The following is an 11561-nucleotide window of genomic DNA, read 5'->3' as shown; positions in this document are numbered from 1 at the left end:
CCTTCACAAATAATGCAATGTTTTCTCCTCTTTTACACTACCCTTGTCATGCCTGGAACTTCTATACCTTTTAACATTTAGTTACTAGTCTTTCAACTATGTCTCAGTGATTGCAAAAATACCATATACCACAGCGCTAAATTCATCTGTTTTACTGGTCAGAATCTTTACAACAAAATAGATGCAATTTGACCTTCTCATCCTACCATGTACAACATCATTCCCATGTCTGTTCTACCTAATGACTGACCTAGGGTTTCTGCAATTGACTGAAACTTACCCTCATTCGCACATCTAGTCTAAGTCCCATTTCCCCTGATCAAATTAGTTTCAAACTTTCCCAACAATAGGAGTAAAACTCCCAGCAAGGATATTGGACCTTTGCCATTCAGGTGCAAACTGACCTGCTTGTATAGGCTGTGCCCACTCCAGAAATGTCTATGTCCCACCATCCAAAGCCCTCCCTCCTCACCATCCCTTTGGCCACACATTCATCTGGCCTTCCTTTGTATTCTGATAATCAGGAGCATGTGACACCAGAAACAATGCAGAGATTACAATCTTGAAGATCCTGCTCATGATTCTGCTATGTAATGCATGGAAGGATACACTCTAATGCGAGCAAATGGATTAGTTCATATGGGCAAAGATGTATGGTCATGGAGGGCCAAAGGGCCTGATTAGTGTCATACAGCACGGTAACAGACTCTTCAGGCAAGTCTGAAGTCGGGTCTCAACCCGAAACGTCTCCCATTCCTCCCAGAGATTCTGCCTGCCGCTGAGTTACTCCAGCTTTTTGTTTCTACCTTCAGCCCAATATGTTCATTTCGACCAAGATATAAGCGTCCCATTTTCTCACGTTGGGGGCCCATATGCCTCTACACCTTTACTATCCATGTCCCTGTCCAAATGTCTTTTAAATATTGTTATAGTACTTGCCTTAAATAATTCCTCTGGCAACACATTCCTTATTCCAATTACACCCTGAATGAAAAGTTGTCCATGAGGCTCCTGTTAATTTTTTTCCCTCTCACCTGAAACCAAAGAGCTCTGGTTCTTAATTCCTTTACCCTGGGTAAACACTCAGTGCATTCACACTATCCCCTCATGATTATATTTACCTCTATAAGATCACACCTCAGCCGCCTGCACTCCAAGGAATAGCACCTTTTCTGAGCTCCAACTATTCATCCTGTTGCCATTGATCCCTGATTTACATGTCATTAGTAGTGATGTGTATTACAACCACTGATTGTTTATCCTCGCTGATGAGATTGTACTTTGAGATATTCATGAGCCTGTCACCAGGAGGACAACAGAGAATTCAAGGGCCTTGTTCACCCAACTGCTCCCTTTACAATTGAGCCCCCATTTACTGCGGTTCTGCTGATCTTTGACCGCGCTCATTGTGCAGCTGAGCTAGTCCCAGTGCCACAAACATGCCTGTTTCTTCCCATCCCAAAGAGGCTGCCCCCAAACGTATCCAACAAGGCCTACCTGTTCAACAGCGGGACGGCCACAGGGGTCTCCTGCACCACCCGCCTGTGCCCACTGATCCCTGGTGGGCACCCACTGTATTTCTACCCATTGTTTACTGGGTGACTAGCTCACTCTACATGCCATCCACAATGTCCTCAGCACCATGGATGATCTTCTTTGAGACGATATTCAGCTCCAGATGTACAGTACATTAGTCAGGACCTGAAGCAGAACACACAAATCACAAATTTGAATGAATTAATAGCTTATCTGGATGGATGCTAAACCCCAGTTTTTCAAACTAAAGTTTGGTAGCTAAAACAGCTCATTTAGCTAGTTCCAGGGTTTTCCCCAAAATTAATATATCATCAAGATATGCCATGACAATATGTTTTTGTTTCATAGAAACATAGAAATTAGGTGCAGGAGTAGGCCATTCGGCCCTTTGAGCCTGCACCACCATTCAATATGATCATGGCTGATCATCCAACTCAGTATCCCGTACCTGCCTTCTCTCCATACCCCCTGATCCCCTTAGCCACAAGGGCCACATCTAACTCCCTCTTAAATATAGCCAATGAACTGGCCTCAACCACCCTCTGTGGCAGAGAATTCCAGAGATTCACCACTCTCTGTGTGAAAAAAGATATTCTCATCTCGGTTTTAAAGGATTTCCCCCTTATCCTTAAGCTGTGACCCCTTGTCCTGGACTTCCCCAACATCGGGAACAATCTTCCTGCATCTAGCCTGTCCAATTCCTTAAGAATTTTGTAAGTTTCTATAAGATCCCCTCTCAATCTCCTAAATTCTAGAGAGTATAAACCAAGTCTATCCAGTCTTTCTTCATAAGACAGTCCTGACATCCCAGGAATCAGTCTGGTGAACCATCTCTGCACTCCCTCTATGGCAATAATGTCCTTCCTCAGATTTGGAGACCAAAACTGTACGCAATACTCCAGGTGTGGTCTCACCACGCAATACTCCAGGTGTGGTCTCACCAAGACCCTATACAACTGCAGTAGAACCTCCCTGCTCCTATACTCAAATCCTTTTGCAATGAAAGCTAACATACCATTCGCTTTCTTTACTGCCTGCTGCACCTGCATGCCTACCTTCAATGACTGGTGTACCATGACACCCAGGTCTCGCTGCATCTCCCCCTTTCCCAATCGGCCACCATTTAGATAATAGTCTGCTTTCCCGTTTTTGCCACCAAAATGGATAACCTCACATTTATCCACATTATACTGCATCTGCCAAACATTTGCCCACTCACCCAGCCTATCCAAGTCACCTTGCAGTCTCCTAGCATCCTCCTCACAGCTAACACTGCCCCCCAGCTTAGTGTCATCCGCAAACTTGTAGATATTGCCTTCAATTCCCTCATCCAGATCATTAATATATATTGTAACTAGCTGGGGTCCCAGCACTGAGCCTTGCGGTACCCCACTAGTCACTGCCTGCCATTGTGAAAAGGACCTGTTACTCCTACTCTTTGCTTCCTGTTTGCCAGCCAGTTCTCTATCCACATCAATACTGAACCCCCAATGCCGTGTGCTTTAAGTTTGTATACTAATCTCTTATGTGGGACCTTGTCGAAAGCCTTCTGGAAGTCCAGATACACCACATCCACTGGTTCTCCCCTATCCACGCTACTAGTTACATCCTCGAAAAATTCTATAAGATTCGTCAGACATGATTTACCTTGCGTAAATCCATGCTGACTTTGTCCAATGATTTCACCACTTTCCAAATGTGCTGCTATCCCATCTTTAATAACTGACTCTAGCAGTTTCCCCACTACCGAAGTTAGACTAACTGGTCTGTAATTCCCCATTTTCTCTCTCCCTCCCTTCTTAAAAAGTGGGGTTACGTTTGCTACCCGCCAATCTTCAGGAACTACTCCAGAATCTAAAGAGTTTTGAAAGATTATTACTAATGCATCCACTATTTCTGGAGCTACTTCCTTAAGTACTCTGGGATGCAGCCTATCTGGCCCTGGGGATTTATCGGCCTTTAATCCATTCAATTTACCCAACACCACTTCCCGGCTAACCTGGATTTCACTCAATTCCTCCAACTCCTTTGACCCGCGGTCCCCTGCTATTTCCGGCAGATTATTTATGTCTTCCTTAGTGAAGACGGAACCAAAGTAGTTATTCAATTGGTCCGCCATATCCTTGTTCCCCATGATCAACTCACCTGTTTCTGACTGCAAGGGACCTACATTTGTTTTAACTAATCTCTTTTTCTTTTCACATATCTATAAAAACTATTGCAGTCAGTTGCTATGTTCCCTGCCAGTTTTCTTTCATAATATAATTTTCTTTTCCTAATTAAGCCCTTTGTCCTCTTCTGCTGGTCTTTGAATTTCTCCCAGTCCTCCGGTATGCTACTTTTTCTGGCTAATTTGTACGCATCATCCTTCGCTTTGATACTATCCCTGATTTCCCTTGTTAATAATAATAAATAATAATAATAATAATTTTATTTATAGAGCACTTTAAAAACAAACATAGCTGCAACAAAGTGCTGTACATCACTAATCATTGACAATAAAGTTAATACACACCAAAAATAACAATCAAAAGAAATAGTAGGAAAGGACATGTAAAATAAAGAAACATCAAAAACACCACAAACAGAAGCAAAGCCTCAGGCATGGTCAAAAGCCAGGGAGTACAAATGTGTTTTTAACACTGGATTTGAAGATGGACAGTGAGGGGGCCTGTCTGATGTGCAACGGCAGGGTGTTCCAGAGTGCCGGAGCAGCAACAGAGAAGGCTCTATCCCCTCTGAGCCTCCGACTAGACCTCGGTACCTCCAGGAGCAGCTGACCAGCTGACCTGAGGGACCGGGCAGGAGCGTATGGGTGGAGCAGCTCAGAGAGGTAAGGCGGGGTGAGCCCATTCAGAGATTTAAAAACAAATAACAGTATCTTAAAATGAACTCGAAAGTGCACCGGGAGCCAGTGTAGGGAGGCCAGAATTGGCGATATGTGCTCCCTCTTTCGAGTCCCTGTTAAAAGGCGAGCAGCAGCATTCTGAACCAACTGGAGACGAGCCAGTGAAGAACGAGCAACACCAAAATAGAGCGCGTTACAGTAATCCAGCCTAGATGTAATAAAGGCATGGATTACTGTCTCAAAATGCTGCCGCTCGAGAATGGGCTTCACCTTCGCCAGCTTCCTTAGGTGAAAGAAGCTGGACTTAACCACCGCGCATATTTGGCGATCTAATTTAAAGTCACTGTCCATCCTAAAACCCAGGTTCACAACTGTTGGCTTCACGTACCTTGACAATGGTCCTAAATCAACAAATGGAGGCTCACGGCAGCCATTGGGATCAAATAAAATCACCTCTGTCTTCTTTTCATTAAATCCAAGAAAGTTTAGGGCCAACCAGGACTTAATGTCATCACGACAAGACAGAAGCGATTTTACAGAAAAGGCGTCTTCCCCCCTCAGCGGCAAATAAAGTTGGGTATCATCTGCATAACAGTGTTATCCATAGATGTACTACCTTCCCTGATTTATTCTTTTGCCAAACTGGGATGAACAATTTTTGTAGTTCATTCATGCAGTCTTTAAATGTCTTCCATTGCATATCCACCGTCAACCCTTTTAGAATTAATTGCCAGTCAATCTTGGCCAATTCACGTCTCATACCCTCAAAGTTACCTTTCTTTAAGTTCAAAACCATTGTTTCTGAATTAACAATGTCACTCTCCATCCTAATGAAGAACTCAACCATATTAAGGTCACTCTTGCCCAAGGGGGCACGTACAACAAGATTGCTAACTAACCCTTCCTCATTACTCAATACCCAGTCTGAAATAGCCTGCTCTCTCGTTGGTTCCTCTACATGTTGGTTTAGATAACTATCCCGCATACATTCTAAGAAATCCTCTTCCTCAGCACCCCTGCCAATTTGATTCACCCAATCTATATGTAGATTGAGGTCACCCATTATAACTGTTTTGCCTTTGTCGCACGCATTTCTAATTTCCTGTTTGATACCATCTCCAACTTCACTACTACTGTTAGTTGGCCTGTACACAACACCCACCAGCGTTTTCTGCCCCTTAGTTTCCGGAGTAGTGCCAAGGCTGGTTTTAATATCTTGGTAAATAGTCTTGGGGCTGATGTTAATTCATTAGGCAACGCTTTATACTGCCACTTGCCCCATCCAGTTAGATTTTAGGTATCGGCGATGATCCTTTTGTGTAGGTACCGAATAGTATGCAAGCCACGAAGTAACCTTCGGAAACCAATTGCTTGGCAGTAACAAATGTTTCCATTTTGAAATAAATATACTTTACAAAAGTATTCAGTTTTGGCAAATCAATGATGATGAATACTTTTGTATCCACCATCTTTTTTGGTTTTTGTGAATATGTTGGATACAAATTCTAGAGAGTCATGTTCTGATCTCTCTATTACTCCTTTCCCCAGCTCTGCATGTCCTTCCAGTTTTTCCTGTTGTGAAAGCACAAACTCTCGGCTAGGCACATGTTGAACTGGGGGCATGTCTTTTTGGATAAACTCAATTTCATATCCCTGAATACTTTGTAGTATATATGGGTCAGTAGTAATAGACCTCCATGCCTCCCAAAACAGGTGTAACCTACCCCCTGTTAGTACAGAACCTACACCTTTTATGTTCTGGAAAGAACCAGACCCACCTACCTCCATGGTTACCGGTGGAACATTCAAATAGAAACATAGAAAATAGGTGCAGGAGTAGGCCATTTGGCCCTTCGAGCCTGCACCACCATTCAATATGATAATGGCTGATCATCCAACTCAGTATCCTGTATCTGCCTTCTCTCCATACCCCCTGATCCCTTTTGCCACAAGGGCCACATCTAACTCCCTCTTAAATATAGCCAATGAACTGGCCTCAACTACCTTCTGTGGCAGAGAATTCCAGAGATTCACCACTCTCTCTGTGAAAAAATGTTTTCCTCATCTCGGTCCTAAAAGATTTCCCCCTTATCCTTAAACTGTGACCCCTTGTTCTGGACTTCCCCAACATCGGGAACAATCTTCCTGCATCTAGCCTGTCCAACCCCTTAAGAATTTTGTACGTTTCTATAAGATCCCTCCTCAATCTTCTAAATTCTAGCAAGAACAAGCCGAGTCTATCCAGTCTTTCTTCATATGAAAGTCCTGACATCCCAGGAATCAGTCTGTTTCTGCCTCTTCTGTGGAAGAGGCGCCGGAGTGCGGGGTTGGCACATTTTCCATGAGGGTCGCTCTGGGCCTTGGCCTAAAAAAGACCTTTGTGGTTGTTGTGCGGCCCTCATGCTTTCACCAGCGTCCTGGTGTCGTTGCCTTCTGGTGGATGCATAGGGGTGCTGCCGTCTGGGAAATGTGGTCTTGCTCGTTGATGATGACGCCCTCATGAGCCCGACGGCTTTAGCCTCCTCGTTGAGCACTTTGACCTGTTTGGATAAATTACCTCCAAATAGCAATATTTGCGGTTGTGTAGTAGCAGTCTTACACAACCCAGCAAATATGGGGTTTAATGCAGGTCTAATCGTGCTCCTCATTTCATATTGCGTGCTACAAAGCAACGCCAGAGTGTCTTGTTGAGTGTCCGTCATCTCCGTTCCATCCACGGAACGAGCAAATGCCGTTATGCCCGATGTTAGAGTTTCAATATCTTCTGCATCTTAACCTCCTGGGTTCTGATGCCGGCTCCAATGTACCCCCAGATAGCACTATTCACTGCGGGGACATTTAATGAGACACAGTTCTCAGGAGGCATGTATTTTGCTGTTGTCTCATTGACTACCTGCTCCTTTAGTGGATGAAAGGACAGGTAGTCGATACTGGCTGCCAGCTTAGGTTGTAACGGCTGTCTTGTTTGCGCTGGCAATGCAAATTTCATGACTACCCCCAGCAGCTCTTGTGGATCCTGCACCATCAGCACACTGCCGGTTTCTTCAGCCATACCACCTTCTTCGGAGCCAGCCCAGCCCTGGCCCATAATGTTCCCCTCTGTCGAGGGAGATGCATCATACAGCCCTGGGTAAGGTGCTGTAATGGGTGTCCTAAGACTCCCATGGTGACCATACTCCATCTTACGGAGCATGTCATGTTGGAGCATTTGCTCCATCAACCGCTCCATGCAGTCACCTCCACTGCTCCCCGGCAGCGAGTCCTCCTGGCCCGACTCATCCGTGTCAACCGGCCGGAGCGACTTCTGCTTCGCTTTCCCCCCAGTCCGCTGCGCTGGTTCGGCTTGTGCAGCTTGCGGCGCTGGTCCCAGCTGAGCAGGTGTTACATTGGTGACTACGGACCGCAGTAACTGCAGTCCAGGTGCCGCAGATCGTTGTTGGCTGCCGGAACTTTCGCGGTCCCCCCCAGCCAGTCGAAACATGACCCTAGACTTCCTGTCCTTGTCCATGGTTTTCTGCAACAGAGAACACAAGGGCAAAATACACGACCTCAGATTAGTAACTTACAGTACCTGTAGGTCCCGTTTTTAAATCTTGCCGCAGGAGAACTCTTCACCCCGCCTGTCGCTGTGCAATGCGTGAGACGATATGTCGCGCATGCGTGCTGGCGGGGTCTTCATGTGGTCACTCACATGACTCCGAAGTAAAATTATAGGGTCTATATATGTTTTATCTACATTTTCTCAAACTTCAACACAATATAACATATATGGCATTATAAGCGAGCAATACAATATATACAATCACTTCTTATTCAACAGATCCTTTGTTTTGGAAAGAATAGCAACGGATTTAGATAATTTCCGTTTGATGTATTCTATATGTGGCTTCCAACAAAGTTTGTAATCTATAATCACTTCCAGGAATTTTGTTTGATATACTCTGTAAATAATCAAGCTGTGCAATCTAGAGTTCAAAGTCATCTTTAATCTGTACACATAGCATAACGTACAGCAGGTTGTTAGTTGTTAGTTCATCGTTACCGCTTCCAAGACTGACCAGTGTAGGAAGTGGGTGTTAGTATAAATCATACAGTAAGGTGGGGTTAGTGATGCTATTTCTACTTCACATGCAATAACCAATCTACATCCTTCCCCGTAAAGAGTGAATATAGTTAAACACACATGCGACTTTAGAATTCAAACATACTCGCCATATCTGTTAGGCGGTCTACTAATACAGCCCGAACGGGTACGGACCAACCCCTCTTCCCCTTCGCCAGAAAGGTTAGTGGGAGAGGGAGGCAGTGAAGCCGGAAGTGAGAAAGCAGCAGGGGATAGTTGTGGTGACCGATAGGGGGAGCATGCGGGAGAGGTAGTGTTGTTATTAGTCACAGCTGCCGGTCACGGTGGAGAATGGGACATGCTGGGACTAGTGGTGGCCACGGGAGCAGACGGCTGGAACAGTAGAGGTGGAGCGAAAGGATCAGCTGGTGGAGGATGTGGTTCTTCACAGCCAGCAAGTGTTGGCGGCTCCGTCGGTACAAGGCACCATCAATGTCAACAAGGTAGGATCGGGGTTCTTTGGACGGACCAACAACGCAATCTAGACGAGAATGTCCCAAAGTAGTTTGCAAACGTACGACTTGGCCCGGCAGTAGTGGTTTCAGCGGTTTGCTGGACTTGTAATATGATCGTTTCTGGATGTTGTGTTTCTCCTGAATGTGCTTCTGGATCGTGGCTGGCTTAAACACCTGTGGCATCAGCTTCTGCTTGGCAATTAATATCGGAGGTCGCGTTGTTCTGGACATCAAGTGTTGGGCTGGTGAGCCCAGGACCCCATCTCTAGCGATGTTTCTGAGGTTTAAAAGGTCTAGGTACACATCTGACTTGGCTAGGTGAGCACGTTCCATTAGTTGTTTTGCGCTTCTGACAGCCCGTTCAGCGAGCCCGTTACTTTGTGGGTATTCGGGGCTGCTCGTGACATGGAGGAAATTCCATCAGTTGGCAAAGTGTTTGAACGCGTGGCCGTTAAATTGTCTTCCGTTGTCGGTTTGCAAGCGGACAGGTGCGCCAAATGTGGAAAAGTGTCTCTGTAGCTTTTGAATGACCATTTCTGATGTGATAGAGGGCAGTAAATCAAGTTCGAACCAGTTAGAGTAGGAGTCGACCAGGACTAGATATTGTTTTTAAGAAGGAACTGCAGATGCTGGAAAATCGAAGGTACACAAAAAAGCTGGAGAAACTCAGCGGGTGCAGTAGCATCTATGGAGCGAAGGAAATAGGCAACGTTTCGGGCCAAAACCCTTCTTCAGACCGTGCTAGATAATGTTTACCGTGCCATTCGAAAATGTCTGCTGCCAGTGACGTCCAGGGCAGTGCTGGTGGAGGTTGTTGTAGCAGAGGCTGTCTCTGTTGGTACGGCGCCAGGCTGTTGCAGATGGGGCAGGAGGCTGTCCTGTCCCGCATGTACTTGGCCATGCCAAGCCATGTTCTGTGCATGGGCCAACATGGCATCGGTGCCTGGGTGGCCGCTGTGTGCCTCTTTGTATTATTCGTCACGTAAGGAAGAAGGGATCACGACTTTGTGGCCCTTAACTATGACACCGTCCTGTATTACCAGTTCATCACGGCCTAAGAAGAACGGCTGCACCTCCAGCGGTGTGCTGGATTGCCTGTCTGGCCAGCTTCTCTTCATTATGGATGAGAGTAGCTGGGGAATGCCAACGGCAGCTGTGTGTTCAGCTAGACGGCGCAATTGTTCCATGGGAATAAAGTCAATGCTGAGAACCGTAAACTCGTCCTGTTCATAGGGGTATCATTCGCTGGATGCCCGTGGTGCACGAGAGAGAATGTCAGCAACAAACATGTCTTTACCCTTTTTATAAACAATTCTGAAGTCTAATCGCTGGAGCTGCATCATCATACGCTGCAGTCGTGCAGGTGCTGCGTGTATAGGTGCATTAAGGATGGTCACAAGAGGTTGGTGGTCTGTCTCGACCATGAAAGCATTCCCAAAGATGAAGTCCTTGAATTTTGAACAAGCGAAGACCACAACCAACTGCTCTTTCTCGATCTGCGCGTAATGCTGTTCGGTGTCCGTCATGGTGCGGGAGGCATAAGATACAAGTCCCATCGGCAGATGTTTGTAGGCAGGCAGCGCCCAGCCCGTATCGTGAGGCATCCCAGGTAACTGTGACAGGATGCCTCAGGTCGAAGAATGTCAACGTGGGAGCGCTGGTCAGCCTCGACTTTAAAGAGTGAAATGCTTGTTGGCGTTGCTGGAACCAGGACCAGGCAGTATCCTTCTGAATTAGTTGTCTCAGAGGCGAACTCAGTTCACTGAGGTTCGGTATGAATTTTACCAGATAGTTCACTATACCCAGGAATAGTTGCAGGCTAAACACGTCGATGGGGGCTGGCATCTCTGTGATGGCAGCAGTTTTCTTCGGATCGGGTTTAAGACCGTCAGGAGTGAAAACATGTCCAACATATGTGACCTCTGGAACCCTGAACTTGCACTTATTAGGGTTGAATTTCAGGTTGATCTGACATGCCTGGTCCATGATAAGCTTTAGGTTGGTCATGCTCTGCTGTGTCTTTGCCATAAACCAGGTTATCGTCTACGATAATGGCACATGGGAGTACCTGGAACAGTAGTTCCATGTTTTTCTGGAAGACTTCGCTGGCCGAGTTAATGCCGAATGGCATTCTGAGAAATTTAAATCTGCCAAACGGAATGGCAAATGTGGTCATGTTTGATGACTCGTCATGAAGCGGTATCTGCCAAAACGAGCTTAATGCATTGAGGACGGAAAATACTGTTGCTCGTCCGATCTGCGCAGCGACGTCCTCAACAGTCCTCATAGGATAATGTGGACGCCTGATGGGGGCCTTTAAATCTTTTGGATTGATGCATACACGGAGCTCGTTTTTGTCCTTCTAAAGGGTGGCAACCATGGTGGAAACCCAGTCAGTGGGTTCACTGATTTCAGCTAATATGCCCATGGAGACCATGTTTTTTAGTTCAGCCTCAATTCTGTCTTTCATGTGGGTGCACGGACGACTGGGTCAACGTTGGGGTCAATCGATATCTTGTAGGTCACAGGCAGCTTGTAGGTCACAGGCAGCTTGCCTAGTTTGCCATTGAATAGATCACAGTATCCTTTTTTCGGGTCC

The sequence above is a fragment of the Leucoraja erinacea genome, unplaced genomic scaffold (assembly GCF_028641065.1).
Source record: "Leucoraja erinacea ecotype New England unplaced genomic scaffold, Leri_hhj_1 Leri_362S, whole genome shotgun sequence".
Taxonomy (NCBI): domain Eukaryota; kingdom Metazoa; phylum Chordata; class Chondrichthyes; order Rajiformes; family Rajidae; genus Leucoraja; species Leucoraja erinaceus.
The sequence above is the reverse complement of the archived record's forward strand: the minus strand, read 5'-3'. Positions refer to the sequence as shown.